Source organism: Triticum aestivum, chromosome 6D (assembly GCF_018294505.1).
Source record: "Triticum aestivum cultivar Chinese Spring chromosome 6D, IWGSC CS RefSeq v2.1, whole genome shotgun sequence".
Taxonomy (NCBI): domain Eukaryota; kingdom Viridiplantae; phylum Streptophyta; class Magnoliopsida; order Poales; family Poaceae; genus Triticum; species Triticum aestivum.
Window position 1 is genome coordinate 304420687 of NC_057811.1, and position 20766 is coordinate 304441452.

Below are 20766 nucleotides of genomic sequence, written 5' to 3' on the forward strand. Positions count from 1 at the left end.
TCACAATGATCCAAGGACAACAAACGAAAGATACAAGGTAACTAGTTCATCCCAATCCAATGAGGAGAGAGGTCTTGATGATCCTATGATGGGGATCCTTCCCAAGATGGGGGCTTGATATCCACTAGGGATCTTCTCCTAGGAGGTCTTGATCTCCTAGAGGAGTGGGTACAAGGAGCAAAGCTCTTATAATCATCTCATATACTTTGCTATCCCCTAAATGAGCTAGGTGGGGGTACTTATAGTCTAGGGACCAAATAAGAGGAGGAGGGGGGATACATGGGTAAAAACCCAAAGAGGCACGCAGGCCCTCGGAGTGAACCGGGCACCCGGACCGGTCAGGGCCATCGCCCGGGGGTGGCTGAAGGGGGACCGGGCACCCGGGGGTTGACAGCTCGGGCACCCGGGGGTGGCAGATGGCACCCAGGTGACGAGGAGCCGGGCACCCGGGGCCGAAGGTGCGGGCACCCGGGCCGGCGACCTGTGGCTGGGCCTTGTGAGGCCGGGCACCCGGGGCTGGCTGTGAGCAGCGCCAGTGGGGCCGGGCCTCCGGGGCCCAAGTGCCCGGGCACCCGGAGTGTCTAGAGCCTCTCCTTCTTCTCCCTTCTCTCTTCTCTCCTCCTTCTCCATGGTTTCTTGAATCTCCGTCCTCGTGTCCTCCCGGTCATCTCCTTGGTACCTAACAAGGCACAACATATCTATTTGAGGTAGGACTCGACTCTCATATGAAACCGAATGAAGTTTGAAGCGGAAAGAGTTCACCTTGGTTTCGATGGCGCGTGCGCGAGCTCTCATCGTAGGTCCTCTCCGTGCTTGCGGTGGCGGTGTGACGTCCAAGGGGATGGTCGAGGGATGCTCCGCATCATCTCCCCCCCCCATGGGATAGATCCGTCCACGGATCGTGATCGTCATCACAATGGGAAAGATAGTGCGTCACCAAGTACTCATCATCTCCAAGCTCGAAATGGGCACTCTCCAATGTCGCACCGTCTTGTGATTCCTTCAAAAGGAGCAAGAACAACAAACACTTGGAAAATTGAATATGGTTAGTTTTAGTGCAACACCAAGCATTCAAAAGGTGATTCACCAAACAAGTGTCATCATCAAGCATAGCATATGGTGTGACAAGGGAGTGTGGCATGGCATGTAAGCACATAAATTGAGCACAATCAAGGACATCATGGAAACAAGCATGTAAATGTGAGGTAAAGATGCTAATATGTGGGACAAGTAAACAGGCATCTACCTTATGTCATAGCAAGCATGCATATAGTGCTCAACAAATGGTCTATAGTACGCATATGAACCATTCACAACACCCAATGAAATGAAATGAAATGTATAAACACGTGGGGCAAGTGCAAGACAATCCAAGCATAATGTGCATATGTGTGGTGAAGAAAGCAAGGCACTCAACACAAAGGATATAGCAATTTTGCAACATGTGCGAGGCAATCAAGTCATGAGAGCAAATAGTAGGCATAGGCATATGTGACGTAATGACATTGTTGCAACCAAACATGTGATAGTAGCAAGTAATCCAAGAATTGGATGCAACATGAGAAAGAATAGCAGTCAAGTCATGCAAACTAGTGGGGCGAAGATGCAAGACACTAGAGGAAGTCATGGCAATCATGTCATGTGAGCAAATAATAGATATAGGAAATGCACATGACATATCGCGAGCACGAGCACAATGCAAGATCATAGTATCATCACAGGAATGGATCACAAATGAAAGATGGCAAGAACAAGCAATATCTCCGCCAAGCTTGCAAATACACATACAAGTAGTAGAATCAATCATCATGTGTAATGCAAAGCATGGGTCACAAATACATTTCAAAGGCATTGGAATGAGCATATCATGCAAAGCGAACATGGCAAGATGGGCATATGATATGTAATGGACGATAACCCATAACCATGTGAGAGCCATGTAGAAGAAATGTGCGAAGTCTTTGCGCGAATATAGCGGTGGAAAAGACAATCCATGAGATCACAAGTCATCATTGCTCTCTAGAGCTCGTTTTGTCAACTCGTGGGATTGCGAGGTTGACAAGTATTCATGGGTACCTACAGAAAGGAGACACAAACCAAAGAAAGTGTGTGCGTGGTAAATGTACACATCATCCATCATGATGTGTATGTGCATGTGAGTGTTAGCACAAGATAAGCATCGCTCAAAGAAATTTGATGCATGGTATAAGAACATGTCATCCATCATGAAAGAATAGTTATGGTGTACAACACGATGAGGACACAAATTGAGAATGCAAGTATATGGCACATCACTAGCATGTTTATTCATGGGAAGCATATGGTGCACACAAGTAGTGGGATCATGCAAAGTATGGAATGCATCAAAATCTCCTAATATCTATGAGGAAACTATGGGGGTCCCCTCATGAGCAATAGTGGAAACATCATATGGAGAATATGAATAACATCCAAAACAATGCATATCCGAAGCTAGGTGGTCATGGCATGGTATATGAGATAAATGATTCAAATGGAGCATATCAATATCATCATCACAAGAAAAACAAATGCCAATAACCATGGGCTTGTCATCTATGCCATATGTGCAAATTGGGTTTATGTTGATGGCATATGCATAGTCACTATGAAGAGATTGCAAATACGACATATGGTTGATCTCATGCCTAGCATATGACAAGTCAAGCGGATTGTCAAACATGATGTGACCAAGAGAATTATCACAAAAAATCCTATGTAACATGGCATCACAACTAATAGACTCCACATGGCAATCATCAAACTCATCATAAATGGGTAAATCATCGCATGGGGAAATCACACTAGCATGAAGCATGACAATAGGTGGATCAACATTATGCAAGCAATCAATGTCAAGAATGTCCACTAGTGGGACTAGAGCATCACCTTCACCTATGTTACCTTGTTCATTCCACTCAAGTGGTGTAGGTGAGGTGCCAAAGACCAAATGGTGGTCACCTTCATCTTGATGGAACCATGTAGGGGGTGCATCATATTCCACCATGGCCATCGTCTTGTCCAAAGGGAGGACGAAGTCGTCGCGGATCGGCGCATCATCATATATGGGACCTAGCACCAAATGAGAAGACACAATAGAGGTAGATGTCAAGTTGTTAGAAATGCAAATGGCCTCACGTGCCCTATCAACTTCCTCACTCTCTCTATGTGGTGGTGGCTCACTCACTCCCTCAAGGTAGGTGCACTTAATATCACATATGGTGGAGTCACTCATCTCACTCAAGTTGTGGGGGTTGTGGCTCTCCTCACATGGGAATTGTGGCAACTCATCATATATGGGGCTAGTGGTGAAGTCACTCTCACTCTCCATATGGTGGCAAAAGTCACTCAAGTCATCATACGTCGCCGTGGTCGAAGGGAAAATCCCATGCTCAACCATCTCGTCGTCGTCACCGCGGATGAAGGCCGAAGATGGCACATCATCGCTCTCCTCCATGACCGAAGGGAAAATACCATGCTCGATCATCTCGTCACCGTCGCCATGGAGGATGGCCGATGTAGGCGTACTTGTCGGAGGTAGGCGAAGATGCCATACGTCCAAAGGCGAAGATGCCTTGATGACACTTGGTGAAGATGCCGAGGTGGTCGTAGTAGTCGTAGCTCCGTCTTGGTGGTTCTTGTCTCGCGGTCTTCTCTTGTGCTCATGATGTCTGGCCATAGCTTGATGTAGAGCTTTTTGGGACTTGTTGGTGTACGCATCGCGAGCATTTTCATCTTGATGGTGTTGTAGTGCTTGAGCTCGATGACGTTCCAAAGATTGGCTACTTGAGCGTCACCACCTTGAAGATGACAAAGGGGAAGAAGACTTGTAGTTGGCCACCATGTCTCATACTTGATCCCTTTGTTTGGCTAACTTGGTGTCGATGTAGTCCCTTGTCCATGCTTCACGTTGATGAATGTCGACGGTGAGTCGCTCAATGCTTCACATTGCTCGTTGTATTCCGAAGATGGGCGTTTTGATGATGTAGTTGTTCGCGTCGTCGTTGTCGTGGAAGACCGGAGATGAAATGCCTTGCCTATCCATCACAAGACTCGAGCAAGTGTGAGTGGAAGAAAGGAAAGAACTAGACCAAATGTACCTTTCTAATGTTGAAGATGGATCAATGATCACTCAATAATGTATCAAGGAAATAGCACAATTGGTACCGGATCTTGTAAATTTTCACACCTACACAAGTAAGGCTTATGGTGGAGCTCGGCGAGGATAGTGGCACAAAAATTTGATGCAAAATGTTAGCAAGAGTCAATAATGTTGGAAAAGATTCACAAATTCGCAAGTGAAACAAGTAGACCAATAGCAAGATGTGGCACACGGAAAAACACACACGGATAGATAAATGGGGTCATGCAACCAAGGGATGAGCACAAAATGTGGAATCCACAGAAAACGCTTGTGTTGCACAACTCAAGAGAGACGCTAGCACGATTGCTCAATAGGCGGATAGGACACTTGTGCACAACCTAGAAGATGCAAAATGTATCAACTTTCTATCCCAAGTATGCTATGTGTATGGTGTTCTGGTGTTTCGCACACGATGATCCAAGATGATCAATATGGTAGTATGGTATGCAATGTGGCGGTGCTATGGCTCTTGCTTACAAGCTCTTTGCTCTCTTTTCCTTTTTGTTTAAAATCTTATTCTTTTTTTTTGATATGGCAACTTATGCGAAATGCACAAACCAAGAAAGCAATTGTGTATATGCGGGAACAATCTTGTGACACAAGCGATGAGATGATACCAATATGATATGGTGTATGCAATGGAAGGTACAGATCACTAATGTGCACAAGTAACGTTGCCGGCAATACTCAAAGGCTAGTCTCGATAGGCAAGTGACGCAAAATGGGCTAAGGGGTTAACAATGTAAAGGCAAGAATGTACAATGATGGGATACCACGATACGAAGATGATAAAGAGGTTACTGTTCTTGCTTACGGTTAGGGTGTAAAAATGGCGAAGTGGTCGATGTCGAAGACGACCTCGTGGCGATGATGAGTGGCGGTGTTCTTGATGTAGGTACCAAGATGATGTAGACCCGTCCCTAAGTAGCCGAAACACCTTACACTACTAGGAAAAGGGCTATAGATGGAATGGCCACTAATGGCGCACCAGATATGTGGTGCGCCATTGCTATGTAGCAGTGGCGCACCATGTGCTGGTGCGCCATTAGTGTGAAATACACTAATGGCGCACCAGACACACGGTGCGCCATTAGTAACAATTTTTTTTTATTTTGCCAGACATACTAATGGCGCACCAGGACATAGTGCGCCATTACTAGTTGTAACTAGTAATGGCGCACCAGGAACATAGTGCGCCACTACAATATTTTTTATTTTTACTTTTTTGCAAAACTACTAATGGCGCACCTGGGGCAGTTGGTTGATACGTGGGACGCCGCAGAGAAAGAATATTTCCCTATGAGAGCCGCACTGCTCACGACGGTGCACGACTATCTCGGTTTCGGATATCTCGCGGGGCAGGTGGTTTCGGAGAGAAAGAATATTTCCCTCCCCCGCTCCACCGGCCGCCGCCGCCGACCCCCGGCCCGCACCCTCCCCCACTCCACCGTCGCCGACGACCCACCGCACCCTCCCCCGCTCCACCGGCCGTCGCCGACGACCCCCCGCACCCTCTCCCCCGCACCCTCCCCGGCCCGCTCCACCGTCACAAATGAATGCAACTAAATTTGCAAAAAAAGCAAATTTGATTATATTTTCAAATAACAAATTTGATGATATTTTTTAAAAAATCATTACTGTTTTTATAAAAAAATATTACTGTTATGATTTAAACAAGTTTGAACATATTTAAACACAAATAAATATCAAACAGCATTTTAAATGCATAAAAACAAAAATTGGGGAGCCTGGGAATCGAACCCAGGACCTCCTAGTGTGTGTGCTGCGTGCTGACCAGTCGGGCTAGTGGGCGTGTTCTGATGGAGATAGGGTTAGGTGGAATATAACCTGACCAGTCGGGCTAGTAAGTAAAACAAAATTCTAATGGCGCACCAGGGGGAGGTGCGCCATTAGAATCGACGTACTTATGGCGCACCAGGGGGAGGTGCGCCATTAGAATCGACGTACTTGTTCCCCTCGCACTGTGGCCTCCCTCCCTCCCTCGCCAGATCCCCCACTCGACCCCAACCGTACGCCGCCGCCCCCTTGCTCCGCCCCCTCCGTCCGCCGCGCCTGCACGTCGTCCGCCGCTGTGGTCTTGCGCTGCCTCGACGCCGCCGCCCCGACCCCCGCCGGACTCCACCCCCGCCGCCCCCACCACTGCAGCTCCCTCGCGCCGCCGCCCCCGCGCCCGCCGCTCCTTCGCCGCCCCGCCCCAGCACGTACGTCCCCTCCCTCCCTTCCCCCATCCCCCTAGCTTCTCCTCCTCCTCCTCTCACCACCCGTGCCTTCTTCTGCTCGGAAGGTCAAGAAGGCGGCCAAGGACGCCGACGACATCACGGGCCCCTTCCTCCGGATCGCCGCCCGCAGCCTCCTCGACGCCGGCGTCCTCTAGGTGATTCCTCCTCTCTCCTCCCCTCCTTCCCCCTAGGTTTCTCTCCCCGCCGGCGTCCTCTAGGTGATTCGAGGTGATGCCCCTCACCCCCAACATGTTGTACTGAATTTCTAGGAAAATATGTGATGATGCAGTGTGTGTCAGGTTCAAAACGGAAAGAGAAAAGAACAGGGTTTCTTCAAGTACATGATAGTATTAGTTTTTATCTCAGTCCTTGTGGTGATGTTTTTGTGTTTGGGGTTAAACATATGGGGTACAAGTACAATGTGGCATCAACAATTTGCAAGGGGCACCAGAGACTCATCATTTGCCAAGAACAGATGTCAGTCATTAGCTTGGCATCATGTAAGAAAATGGCCATAATGTGCCCTGATAATGATGTATTTTGTCATAAAAATATATAGTGGACTGCCATGATAATGACATGGTCCTCGTTAGTTACATGTATAGGCTTAATTGAGCTGTGGAGTTCTTGTTACCTTGTCTGTCTGTCCTCGTTAGTTACATGTATCTCTCTGTTTGTGTTTCTGCGTAACAGGTTCGATCGCGGTTGGAGAAAAATTGAGGCGTTTGTTGGCTCCAAGACAGTGATACAGGTATCATCAAGTCTACTTCCATGTTGCTGCTAGTAGTAACCTGACAGCACAGCCATACTTAGACCTTCAGAAGGTCAATCTTCAGTTTACTTGACTTTTGAGCCTGCTAGTAGTAACTTGGCAGCCATTCAAGGATGTCTTGGTTGTTCACGAGGCCATCCAATTGTTGTTATGTGATGACCTGATTTCTTGTCTTCCAATGGCATTTGACATTGTGATGACCAACTCATTGATTTGTCATACCCATACTAAACAAAGGTTAGGTTCAGAGATAGTGCTGCATTGTTGAGTTTTACTCCTTTTGATGTAGTAAATTTATTGACTGGTGTTTATCTTACCCTGTTCCATTGAGTAGTAAATCATTATTGGCTTGTATAGATGTCAGCATGCTCCCTTTCTACTCATTTTGGAGAACCTGTAGATGCCAACTCTTGATATGCATGCATGCATTCTTTGCTTGTTTATATTCATTCTTGTAAACTGAACATGCTCATCTATCTATATATGCATTGTATTTTTTTCCTTTGGAAAGTAAAGTTTATTTCCTGGCTGGCTGGCATGATGGCTCATGGATACCTCAGCTGCAGCTGCAGCTGGAGCTCAATGGATGCAACCTTTGTATCTTCCTGTAGTATGGAGTATTAAATTGCCCCCTAGGGTATAAGGTTTCATTTGGATGTTCTCCCAGAACAAAATCATGACTTGTGACAATCTAAGGAAAAGGGGGATGGCAAAACCCCTAGAGTGTGTTCATTGCAAAGAGATACAAACTGTATATCATTTATTTTTTGAATGTATTGTAGCTAGTAAAATCTGTGAAGATGTTGAAATGCTTTTCTAGGTGCCAATCGTTAACTTTGAATCTATTGCTAAGTTGTGGCTTTGCAATAAAAGATACATTCACTTGAATGCAGTGTGCTTTTTTCTTTTCCAAAGGAAAAGAAAATGTGGTGTATAACAAATGTATTATTTGGTGGAAATTGAGATATCATATTAATCATTGACAAATTGGCTTTGAACAAATAATCTTAAATCCATGCATACCTACACAATTCATCTATTTGCAATGTGATGTTGTAAGGGTACTAATTGGTCTCTTCTGCTGCTTATCAGAGATGGGGGGAAGCAGCCACCGCCGCTCTGCCTCACCGGAGTACGAGTTGGATGCTTTCGAGTTCTTCAGTGTCATACTTGGGACTTCAGTATCAGCCACGAGGCAGGTATATAAAACGAGAGATCTCCCCTTCACCCATCTCATTATGATAACTCTGTTGTTTGCTACATCACTCCTTGTCCCAAATTGCAGAGGCTGCCTGACACTTTTATGAACATGCTGGGTGAAGATCCGCCACATAATGTGAAGCTCCGACAGGCCGGCGGCGGGGTTCGCAGGCTGTGGGACGTGGAGTTGGTGATCGAGGAGGGCCACATGTACCTGTGCCGTGGCTGGGACAAGTTCTACAGTGCCTACGACCTGCGGACCGGGTACTTTCTTCTCTTCAGGTACGACGATGACGCCACAATGCTCATCGTGAAGGTTTTCAACACGACTATGTGTCGCATGCGCTACGCTGACGACGAAGATGCCAGTGCGTTCTGCCTCTTCTTATTCCTCTACATTTGGCTTTGTCTCACATCGATTGTTAACGGCCATTGTTGCATTTGGACAGGCAATGGGAGCAGCAGCAGCGACACTGGCTACAGCCAAAGCAGCAGCGATTCTGGCTTTAGCGAAAGCAGCAGCGATTCTGGCAGCAGCAAAGACAGCAAGAAGGATGATCCGGACTGGAGTGGGGGAGAAGAGGAGCAGAGTGGGGATGAGGAGCTGCAGGATGACGATGGGCATCAGGCTGAGGATGACCTAGCGCTGGTGGTGGCTGACCAAGGGCAAGAGATGGTGGTGGCTGACCATGGGCAAGAGATGGTGGTGGCTGACCATGGGCAAGAGATGGTGGTGGCTGAGGATGACCTAGCGATGGTCGTGCCCGTCCTGCCTGAAGGTGGCCTCGCGATGGTGGTGGTGCCTGACAATGACCACGCACCGGTGGTGGCACCGGCGATCCCACAGCTGGGCGACATGACCACGCCAATTGTGGTAGAAGACTACATCCCACAGCTGCCTCCACCGCCTCGCCGCTCTTGGCGCATCAGGCTGAGGAAGGAGAAGGAGAAGAACAATGAGAACTGAACTATGTGAAACTTTTGTAATATGGTGTTGGATGGATAACGGTGTTGGATGAACAATGTGAAACTTTTGTAATATGTAACGATGGAACTATGTGTTGGCTATGTATGTATATATGATGAAACTTGTGTGTTGGATATGATTGTTATATGGATGCTTGTTGTATATATGTGTGTTGGATATCTCATATGTGAAATAGTGACCTGAGATTAAGAAAAAACGAATTTTTTTTAAAAAAATGTTACTAATGGCGCACTTCCATCTGGTGCGCCATTAGTATACCAGTTACTAATGGCGCACCTTTGGGATACTAATGGCGCACCTGTGGTGCGCCATTACTAAAATATTCTAGTGGCGTGGTGCTAGTGGCGCACCAGTAGTGCGCCATTAGTAGGCAAAACTGGTGCGCCACTAGTAAGCCTTTTTCTAGTAGTGTTAGGAAACGGTAAAAACCGCAAACTCAAAATCTCCAAAGGCAAATGTCAAATGGTGGTGGCGGAATGCGTTGGTGGTTCCGGAGTTAGCAATGCGGAAGTGGTGTTGGTGGTTGATGATGAAGCAACCATCACTAAGTAGCCGAAACACCTTAGGAGACTCAAGTCACCACTCAAGCAACCACAAATGCTATATGGAGCAAAAATGGGCTAGGTTGCGGAAAGCTATGGTGGTTTTGCGTATGATATGGTGGATGGCTTAGGCAAAGATGCCAAAATGCCAAAAAAATTATGTAGTCAAATGGTGATAAAACCAAGATGATCAGCTCGGGCACGTCGCTAGCTTTCCAACGAGCCAAAGAACACCCAAATTGGAGTTCGGGAGTGGAAGTTATGAGTGAAAACGTAAAGTGCACGCGGCTGATTCTGGGGGGTGCGGGTGCCCGGGGGTGGAAGGTGCGGGCACCTGGGGTGGTCCGAGGCAAACAGCCCAGGGGTGTGGGTGCCCGGGGTTTGGGGTGCGGGCACCCGGGGTGGTCCGAGGAAAACAGCCCGGGGGTGCGGGTGCCCGGGGTTTGGGGTGCGGGCACCCGGGGTGGTCAGCGGGGTGGGCGGGGGGGGGGGGGTCCGGGTGCGCGGGGTTTGAGGTCCGGGTGCCCGAGGGTGTCGGATTTCAACGGAAATTCATGGGAAAGTGGAAGAAATTAGTGGATTTCGTGGAGGGAAAGGTGGAGATGGATGGGGGAAGGCTAGATCCACTTGAAACCAAGCAAATCCACAGATCAAAACCAACAAAACCTCATCAAACCATCAAATCACAAAAAATATTGGGGCTATTTTTGGTGGAAATTTTTTGAAATTGGGGAAGAACACAAAAAAATTGGACTAGAGAACAAGAAGGGGGGCTCCAATTTCGTGAGAAACCGTGGCTCATGATACCAAGATGTTGTAGGGTGGAACCCTAGATGGAGATCTTTCACGAATTGGAGGGGAAATCCCCAAGAACACGAAGAACATAAGAGAGGGAAAACACTCAAATTGGCTAGATCCAATCACACATATGCTAGATCCAAGAACACACAAGAGGTCACAATGATCCAAGGACAACAAAAGAAATATACAAGGTAACTAGTTCATCCCAATCCTATGAGGAGAGAGGTCTTGATGATCTTATGATGGGGATCCTTCCAAAGATGGGGGCTTGATATCCACTAGGGATCTTCTCCTAGGAGGTCTTCATCTCCTAGAGGAGTGGGTACAAGGAGCAAAGCTCACATAATCATCTCATATACTTTGCTATCCCCTAAATTGTTGGAAATATGCCCTAGAGGCAATAATAAAATGGTTATTATTATATTTCCTTGTTCATGATAATTGTCTATTGTTCATGCTATAATTGTGTTATCCGGAAATCGTAATACATGTGTGAATACATAGACCACAACATGTCCCTAGTTAGCCTCTAGTTGACTAGCTCGTTGATCAACAGATAGTCATAGTTTCCTGACTATGGACATTGGATGTCATTGATAACGGGATCACATCATTAGGAGAATGATGTGATGGACAAGACCCACTCCTAAGCATAGCACAAGATCCTGTAGTTCGTTTGCTAGAGCTTTTCCAAATGTCAAGTATCATTTCCTTAGACCATGAGATTGTGCAACTCCCGAATACCATAGGAGTGCTTTGGGTGTGCCAAACGTCACAACGTAACTGGGTGGCTATAAAGGTGCACTACGGGTATCTCCGAAAGTGTCTATTGGGTTGGCACGAATCGAGACTGGGATTTGTCACTCCGTATGACGGAGAGGTATCTCTGGGCCCACTCAGTAATGCTTCATCATAATGAGCTCAATGTGACCAAGTGTTTGGTCACGGGATCATGCATTACGGTACGAGTAAAGTGACTTGCCGGTAACGAGATTGAACAAGGTATTGGGATACCGACGATCGAATCTCGGGCAAGTAACGTATCGATTGACAAAGGGAATTGTATACGGGATTTATTGAATCCTCGACATCGTGGTTCATCCGATGAGATCATCGTGGAACATGTGGGAGCCAACATGGGTATCCAGATCCCGCTGTTGGTTATTGACCGCTCGGTCATGTCTGCATGTCTCCCGAACCCGTAGGGTCTACACACTTAAGGTTCGGTGACGCTAGAGTTGTAGAGATATTAGTATGCGGTTAACCGAAAGTTGTTCGGAGTCCCGGATGAGATCCCGGACGTCACGAGGAGTTCCGGAATGGTCCGGAGGTAAAGATTTATATATGGGAAGTCCTATTTTGGCCACCGGAAAAGGTTCGGGATTTTTCGGTATTGTACCGGGAAGGTTCTAGAAGGTTCCGAAGTGGGGCCCACCTGCATGGGGGGACCCACATGAACGTGGGTAGTGGGGGCAAGGCCCCACACCCCTGGTCAAGGCGCACCAAGATCCCACCTTAGAAGGAATAAGATCATATCCCGAAGGGATAAGATCAAGATCCCTAAAAAAGGGGGATAACAATCGGTGGGGAAGGGAAATGATGGGATTTCTTTTCGCCGCCTTTGCCAACGCCCCAATGGACTTGGAGGGCAAGAAACCAGCCCCCTCCACCCCTATATATAGTGGGGAGGCGCATGGGAGCAGCACCCCAAGCCCCTGGCGCCTCCCTCTCCCTCCCGTGACACCTCTCCCTCTCGCTGAGCTTGGCGAAGCCCTGCCGAGATCCCCGCTGCTTCCACCACCACGCCGTCGTGCTGCTGGATCTCCATCAACCTCTCCCTCCCCATCAACCCCGTTCACTTGAACGCTTCCGCTCGCGATCTACAAGGGTATGTAGATGCACTCTTTTCCCTCTCGTTGCTAGAAGACTCCATAGATATGCCAGCAATCCCGCGCGAGTTGCCCGAGCACAGCCTCAACATACTGAAGGGGTACAAACCGGTCAAACAAACACTGCGGCGCTTTTCCGAACCCAAATGACAAGCTATGGGGGAAGAGCTGGCCAAACTCATCGAGACCTGATTCATTAGAGATATTAAACATCCGGACTGGCTGGCAAACTTTGTAATGGTACCAAACAAGGATAAATCCTGGCGCCTATGCGTCGATTTCAAAGACCTTAATAAGGCTTGCCCTAAGGATCCCTTCCCCCTCCCACGCATTGATCAAATCATTGACGCCACCGCAGGACACGACTCGCTGTGCTTCCTTGATGCATATTCCGGATACCACCAAATCAAAATGAAGGAGTCAGATCAAGCCGCAATAGCATTCATTACACCATACGGGCCGTTTTGCTTAAACACCATGCCTTTCGGGCTCTAGAACGCTGGCGCCACGTACCAGCGCATGATCCAAACGTGCCTCGAGAAACAGATCGGCAAGACAGTGGAGGCCTATGTGGACAACGTCGTCATCAAAACTAGACACGTCGAAACACTAATAGACGATTTGCATCTCACATCGACAACCTCCGCACATATGACATCAAGCTTAACCCGGAAAAGTGCGTCTTCGGCGTCCCCGCCGGAAAACTACTGGGCTTGATCGTTTCCAACAGAGGAATTGAAGCAAATCCAGCCAAATTCCGAGCTCTGTCACAATTGGCCACGCCAACCGAACTCAAACAGGTCCAAAAACTCGCTGGGTGCGTGGCAGCTTTAAGCCGCTTTATCTCCAGCTAGGGGGAAAAGGCGCTGCCACTTTATCACCTTCTATGGCGCACCGATAATTTCGAGTGGACAGATGCGGCGACGGCCGGACTGGAAGAAACAAAAGCCCTTCTGGCGAGCAAACCAATCCTGGCCACGCCAAACGTCGGCGAACCAATGCTCCTATATATATCGGCAACACACCAGGTGGCGAGCGTCGTACTTGTCGTCGAGCGAGAACAGGACGGACACAAATTTCCGCTCCAAAAGCCGGTATACTACGTATCCACCGTCCTCACACCATGCAAATCTCGGTACCCTCACTATCAAAAGATAGCATATGTAGTCTTCATGGCATCTCGAAAATTATGACACTACTTTCAGGAGTGTTCGATCACGGTGGCTTCTGAAGTGCCCCTCAATGATATAATAAACAACCGGGACGCCACGGGCCGGATTGCCAAATGGGCCATTGAGCTCCTCCCATTCGACATCACGTACAAACCACGTCGAGCCATTAAATCCCAAGTACTGGCTGACTTCGTCACCGAACGGACAGAGGCCAAACTCCCTAAAGAGTACGGCGCATATTCTAACTGGGTTATGCATTTTGGTGGCTCCAAAATGTTGGCGGGGCTAGGAGCGGGCGTCGTATTAACGTCCCCCACGGGAGATATCGTCCATTACGTACTCCAAATATTATACACAGACTCCAACAACGCAGTCGAATACGAGGCTTTGCTACATGGCCTTCGGATGGCCGTATCAATGAGCATACATTGACTGGAGGTGCGCGGGGACTCAAACCTCGCAATATCCCAAATTAATGGAGACTTTGATGCCAAAGATCCTAAGATGGCAGCTTATCGCAACGCCCGCAAACAAATGGTCAAGTCGAACGAGCCAATTGTCTTATTATGAGCAGCATCAAACCCAGGCTAGTGCGGTCTTTGAAAGAATCAGACAAGCACTCGGTCGAGGAGCTTGACTCCATACTCTGGGGGCTGCGGACCACGCCCAACCGTACTACCTTATACACACCTTTCTTCATGGTGTATGGCACAGAGGCTGTATTGCCCTGCGATATTATACATGACTCACCTCGAGTGCGTATGTACAAAGAGAAAGAGGCCGAGTTGGATCGGCAAGATAGCCTAGATGCCCTGGAGGAGGAGCGCGACGTCGCCAAAGCCCGTTTAGCATTTTATCAATAGCAGGCTCGAAGATATCAAAGCAGAGAAGTACGGGCCAAGACTTACAATGTTGGCGAACTCGTTCTACGCTTGCCGGAGAAGAAAAAGGACAAACTCAAGCCCAAATGGGAGGGTACCTTCATAATTGACAGAGTTCTTACCGGAGGAGCGTATTGTCTTCGTGATGCATCAGACAATCGCCTAGAGCCGAACCCCTGGAACACGGCCAGACTCTGGAGGTTCTATGCCTAGCGCCAAATTCTTTGTTCGTCTCCTTCTCCCTGTAGTTTCCATTACTTTTTCTCTCTTTTACACCTTTTTTCGCTTTAAAGCTCTCATACGGCTTGACCGAACACTGCTGACGTACACATCTTTACATATGTACGCCCATTATGCTTGAGGGCTTCTTGAACAGAAGCTTTTCATTATTCACTAAGCATCAAGCTCTTCACATATGAGTCTTTCCATATGTACCTTTTCTTCGCCACTATATGCATCGATATGACTGAAGTTTTGGCCAAGCTGGGTTGCCTGGCTCCTGTGCTTATGCACTACGTTCCCGTTAGTTCGGCTAGGGCATAAAGGGAGCACCTCTGCGATTGTTACTACCGGGTCATCCAGATGTGTACCTCGGACTGGGTGAAGCCAAAAGCTAGCATTCTTAAGGGAATATTCGGTCGGCGAATTAAAGATGTTTTTGTAGTCACTCCATTGTGAACCCCCAGAAGTTATACACACTGTGATTTTCACATCACAATTCGGACATGTATACTAATGCATGCACACCCAGGGAAAGGAATCCTTAACAGAACTATTCTCTCTGAAAGATGTTTCTTACTATTTCAATGTAATATAACATAACTAGCAGAATACAACTTGTCTGTTCAAGCAACTATGACCCCTACGCCTAGTTTTCCGTGCATACCCCGGTCTATTCGGCCGCGAGGGTATTCAGAAACACTCCGCACCATCGAGTCCGGAGGTTGAAGTGAAAAGGTCTGCCATGACAAACGCTATACAATTCAGCTAGAATTACATAGGGTAAGAAAGTACATAGTCCCTTGGACTCAAACACTTCCTCCTCTATACCGTCCAACATGCGGTCTAACTTACAATCCTGTTGGGTATATTTGGCGGCCACCTCTACTTGGTCATATACTCAACTAACGGGAATTTCTTCCCCATCCGACCCTAGAGGTCCGACCCGAGCCATGTGATTAGGATCAAGCTTGGTATACCGAGTTTTCACCATGGCCCAAGCCTCTCGCGCACCCTCTCGGCAGGCCGATATCTTCCATAGACGGATACGCCGCCGCGCTCCTTTGAACAGCTCTACAAGCTCCTCCATACTTCCTGGAGGGGAGGCGGATGGCCATAGAGCCTTGGCAACAGTCCGCATCGCCAGCCGAGCTTGTTCATGCACTCGCGATAGCCCTTGCAGTAGATCACCTTATGATCTGGACACCTCCTCTTCAGGATGGCCCGTCAGTATAGCTGCAATCATAACTATATCAGTTCCATCTATCTCGGTACTACTTTAAAAATAGTTCAGCCACATACTGAATAAGCCGCCCTGCAGCTTCTTGTTCACCTTCACGGAATCAGCTAGCTGGGCTCGCACATCCTTCAGCTCCTTGCCTAGCTGGGTCTTGCAATCCTGGAGCTGGTTTATCTCAATAATGGCCTACTTCAGCACACGATCGCCCGTAGCTTGTAGCCTTTTGGCTTCTTGCTCATTCTCTTGCACGACTTCCAACGCCTCTTTGAGCTCTTCCGACAATTATGTCATGATATAGGCAAGACTATTAGCATTAATGGCATATAATTATATTTTCTCGATAGAGGGTAATATTACCAGGTGACGCCTTCTTGGACTTTTTCAGTTCGGCGGTCGCAACATTTAGCTACGCCCGACATTGCTCCAGCTCTTGGGTTAGCAGATTGTTCTTCTCTGTAAGAACCTGGTCATATAATGGTCCTTAAATCAGTTGTACCAACTGCTTTCAGTCCCGGGGCCTACTGGCATATGGCTATCCTATTCGGACAAAGAAAACTTACCCGCACATCTGTTAAAGGCTGCTTTGTGGCTCTACTAAGCCCGTTTCGAGCAGCTCGGATGTATGCATTAGCCGAGCTGAAGGCATTGAATGCCTCTTCCGAGAACTCAGGGTCTCGTAAAATAGCCCTACAGCACCGATGATTCCTGGTGCTCTCCACTTCCGAGTTGGTAACAGACATATTCTCCGAACCCTCGACCGAAGGACAGTCCGGCATTGTTCCTATATCGGCTCCCGCCTCTCCAACGGGGTCTAAATCCCGGGCGCTGGGAGTACGGCTGGCCGGACCCTCGGACATAGTCCAGTGAACCTTTTTCCTGGTACCAGCCAAACGTACAAGTTACAGTTGGATGTAACTACTAAAGTATACCTTCAAATCCTTACCTCTTTAGCGAGGGACCTGTCGTTTCTTCGACCTTCCTTTTAGAGGCCTTGCTCGACGCTTGAGCCTCTCTCTTTGGAGCCGCCCCCGGAGTAGCGTGACGCACCGAACGCCTCCCCTGCGGGGCACGAGACAGTGCGAGGAAGCTCTTTCGAGTGAGATTTTTTCTTGATGACTTACGTGGGAAGCAGGAAGAAGACGAGGGTAATCGGCGATAATGGCCACTTCCGTGCCATCTTAGCTCGCCTGGTAAAACACCCCTTCCGCAAGTACCACGAATATATGCGGGTCATCTTCAAACCCAGGATCCAGCTCCCGGTTGTGGTTCTCAGGCTGTGGGGCGGGGCTGTAAAACCCCTCGGTGATTTTTCGCCAATGTTGTTATAAGCGGATTAGAAATTTATCAAAGGTAATCCGGGAAGTGGAATGAGTAAAGCAGAACGATTGGGGCTTACCCAACTGGGAGGATCATACATAGAATATCCATTTCTACGATTAATGCGAAGAAATTCCTCTACCTCCCCTTTGAACAGCTCGGCCAGTATCTTGGCTAGAGCGGCGGGGGTGTCCGGACCTTTCCGGCCGCAGCGGGAGGCATCGTCCTCCCCGTTGTAGTGCCTATATATTGAAGCGGCTGAACCCCTCACACTATGGAGGTCGCCATTACCTCAACCATTGTTAATCCGGACTGGGCGCGCGTCTTTATCTTGCCCATGAGCTGGCGAACCTCCGCACTGTCGTCCTCCTCAAGGCTCTGGGGATGCCAACTATGGCGTTTCTTTAGCGGAACGCTTGCAAATTCAGGGAGACCCTTTCGAACTGGGTCCGGAAGTGCGACGTCCTCGATGTAGAACCATTCTGAAGTCCATTCTTTAGACGCCCTCCTTGGCGTGCCGGACAGGTATCCGGTATCGGCGATGCGCCACGCTTCGGCTCCGCCCACTTCAAATATTGACCCCTCATGGTTACGCGGGGCAAGATATAACAATGTTCTCCATAGTTCAAAATGGGCTTCAACACCAAGAAATAATTCGCATAAAGCGACATAACCTGCGATGTGCAGGATAGAGGCAGGAGTGAAGTTGTGCAGCTGGAGACCATAATATTCCAGAAGCCCTCGGAGGAACGGATAGATTGGAAACCCGACGCCTCTTAGTAGATAGGGGACGAAGCACACTCGCTCCCGCCCAGATGGATAGGGGAAGTCCTCCGCCTGAGTCACGCTATTGAAGGAGGCCAACCCTGCTCGAACAGGGACCAGATCCGCGGGAGGAAGAAATCCCCGTGTTTGCAACTTTGCTAACTGACTGTGAGACACAGAGCACTTCTCCCACTCGCTTTTCTTTGGGCTGGAATGGGAGGAGGAGCTGGCAACGCTAGCCATGTTGGAATGGTTTCTCCTAGCAGTCTCCGGGGATCTTCTCGGCATAGTGTCGCATGGATCTAAGATCCAATATCTTTAAATAGGCGCTCTCCCTTGGATGGACGGGGTGTTATTCGCAAAAATACACTGACTTTCCGCATTGACACGTGGAAGACGAAGTTATTAGCGCGCAGAAGCCGAGGGGAATAATATTGAATCAACGGCCGAACACATTACTTGGAGAAAGGAACCCGCCTTGCAATGCCGAAGACAATTCGAACACCGAACACCTCGTCATTGAAGCCTGGTTCGGGGGCTACTGATGGAGTCCTAGACTAAGGTGTCCTCGGGCGTCCGGCCTGTTAGCCATGGGCCGGTCTGATGGGTTGTGAAGATACGAAGACCGAAGACTGCACCCGTGTCCGGATAGGTCTCTCGTTGGTGTGGAAAGCAAGCTTGGCGATCAATCATGTAGATTCCCTTTTATGTAACCGACTCCATGTAACCCTAGATCTCTCCGTTGTCTATATAAACCGGAGAGCGTAGTCCGGATGGATATATACACATTACCATAGTCATACAGGCTAGACTTCTAGGGTTTAGCCATTACGATCTCGTGGTAGATCAACTCTTGTAACACTCATATTCATCAAGATCAATCAAGCAGGAAGTAGGGTATTACCTCCATAGAGAGGGCCCGAACCTGGGTAAACATCATGTCCCCCGTCTCCTGTTACCATTGATCCTAGACACATAGTTCGGGACACCCTACCTGAGATCCGCCGGTTTTTGACACCGACAACAGGTCCATTGCAGCCTTCATCCAGGATTTAAACCAGCACATTCATCGACAGGAGAACCAGATGTGTGCAAGCATGATAGACCTGAAGAAGGTGATGACCAGGAACATGGAGCTAGAAGAGGAACTCAAGTCTACACGTGACAAATACGAGGAGGAAATCACAATACTAGTGGAGAAGAAGGATTACCTGACAAGGAAGCTAAGAGTATTCATGGGAGACCCCGTGCTAGGAGGAGATGACGACCATCCCGAGGACTACATCATCATCGACGACACCGACTCTGACCTCGACGATAGTGATGATGATTATGAAGACGAAGCTGGAGCGGATATCATGGAGTCTTCCACCGATCAAAATTTCTAGATCACCACCATACGATTAGTAGTATTTCCCCATGTATATAGTAGTAGTCCGAGCACTTTTATAACGATAGTTCTAGGCCGATTGTATGCCCTTGCTTGAATTGATTTGGTGTGATATGAATGTGTTTGTCTCATGTGCTTATGGGTAGTGCTTTTTCATTAGACCTCACTCTATTCTAATCTCTCCCCTCTAAACCCATCACATGCCTCCGAGACGTGACACCGGATTTGTTTTCCCACCGGAGATCACCCAGTTGATCCAATAGCAGAATGCCCTGATACAACAACTAGTCCAGAAGCAAGGCAACAACAACAACAACAACCCACCGCCACCACCTCCAGTTGACAACTTAGCCCGTTTTCTGAGGTTGTAGCCGCCGGTGTTTTCCAGTAGCACCGAGCCAATAGTTGCTGATGACTGGCTACGCAGGATTGGAAGGGAGTTGACCACCGTAGGTTGCACAGATGCTGAGAAGGTGTGTTTTGCCGCACATCAATTGGATGGACCCGCAGCGTCATGGTGGGAGAATTACACTGCCACTCTCCCTATAGCAAATGTCACTTGGGAGCAGTTTCAGCAAGCATTCCGCACTGCTCATGTCTCAACTGGAGCTATGAACATGAAGAAGCGTGAGTTTCGCAACTTGCGCCAGGGAAACTGTACTGTGGGGCAGTACGTAGATGAGTCTAGTAAGTTAGCTTGCTATGCGCCGGATGATGTGGCCACAGATGCCGCGAAGGAGGAGGAGTTTATGCAAGGGTTGAATGATGAGATGAGCATGCAGTTGATGGTAGCGACATTCGCTAACTCCCAGGAGTTGGTAGACCGGGCTCTTATGATTGAAGGGAAGCAGCAGGAGATTGAGAGTCGCAAAAGGAAGTATGGACAAGGGAAGTACAATTCAGGAGCTCAGCAGAAGCCTCGTCTAACCCCGAACTCGGGAGGTTATACCCATAACCCTGGAGGCCATACCCACAATGGAGGAAGCTCGCATAACCACAGTAGCCCCAAGAATGGAAATGGGAATGGAGCAGGCAGTAATCAGAACCGCTCTAACCCAGCCACACCTGCCAAGAAGGACCAAAGTCACATTACTTGTTTCAAGTGCGGGAAGACTGGACACTATGCCTATGAGTGCTCCGACCCAAAGAATGGTAATGGCAATGGAAGCTCTGGGAAGAAGCCCAACC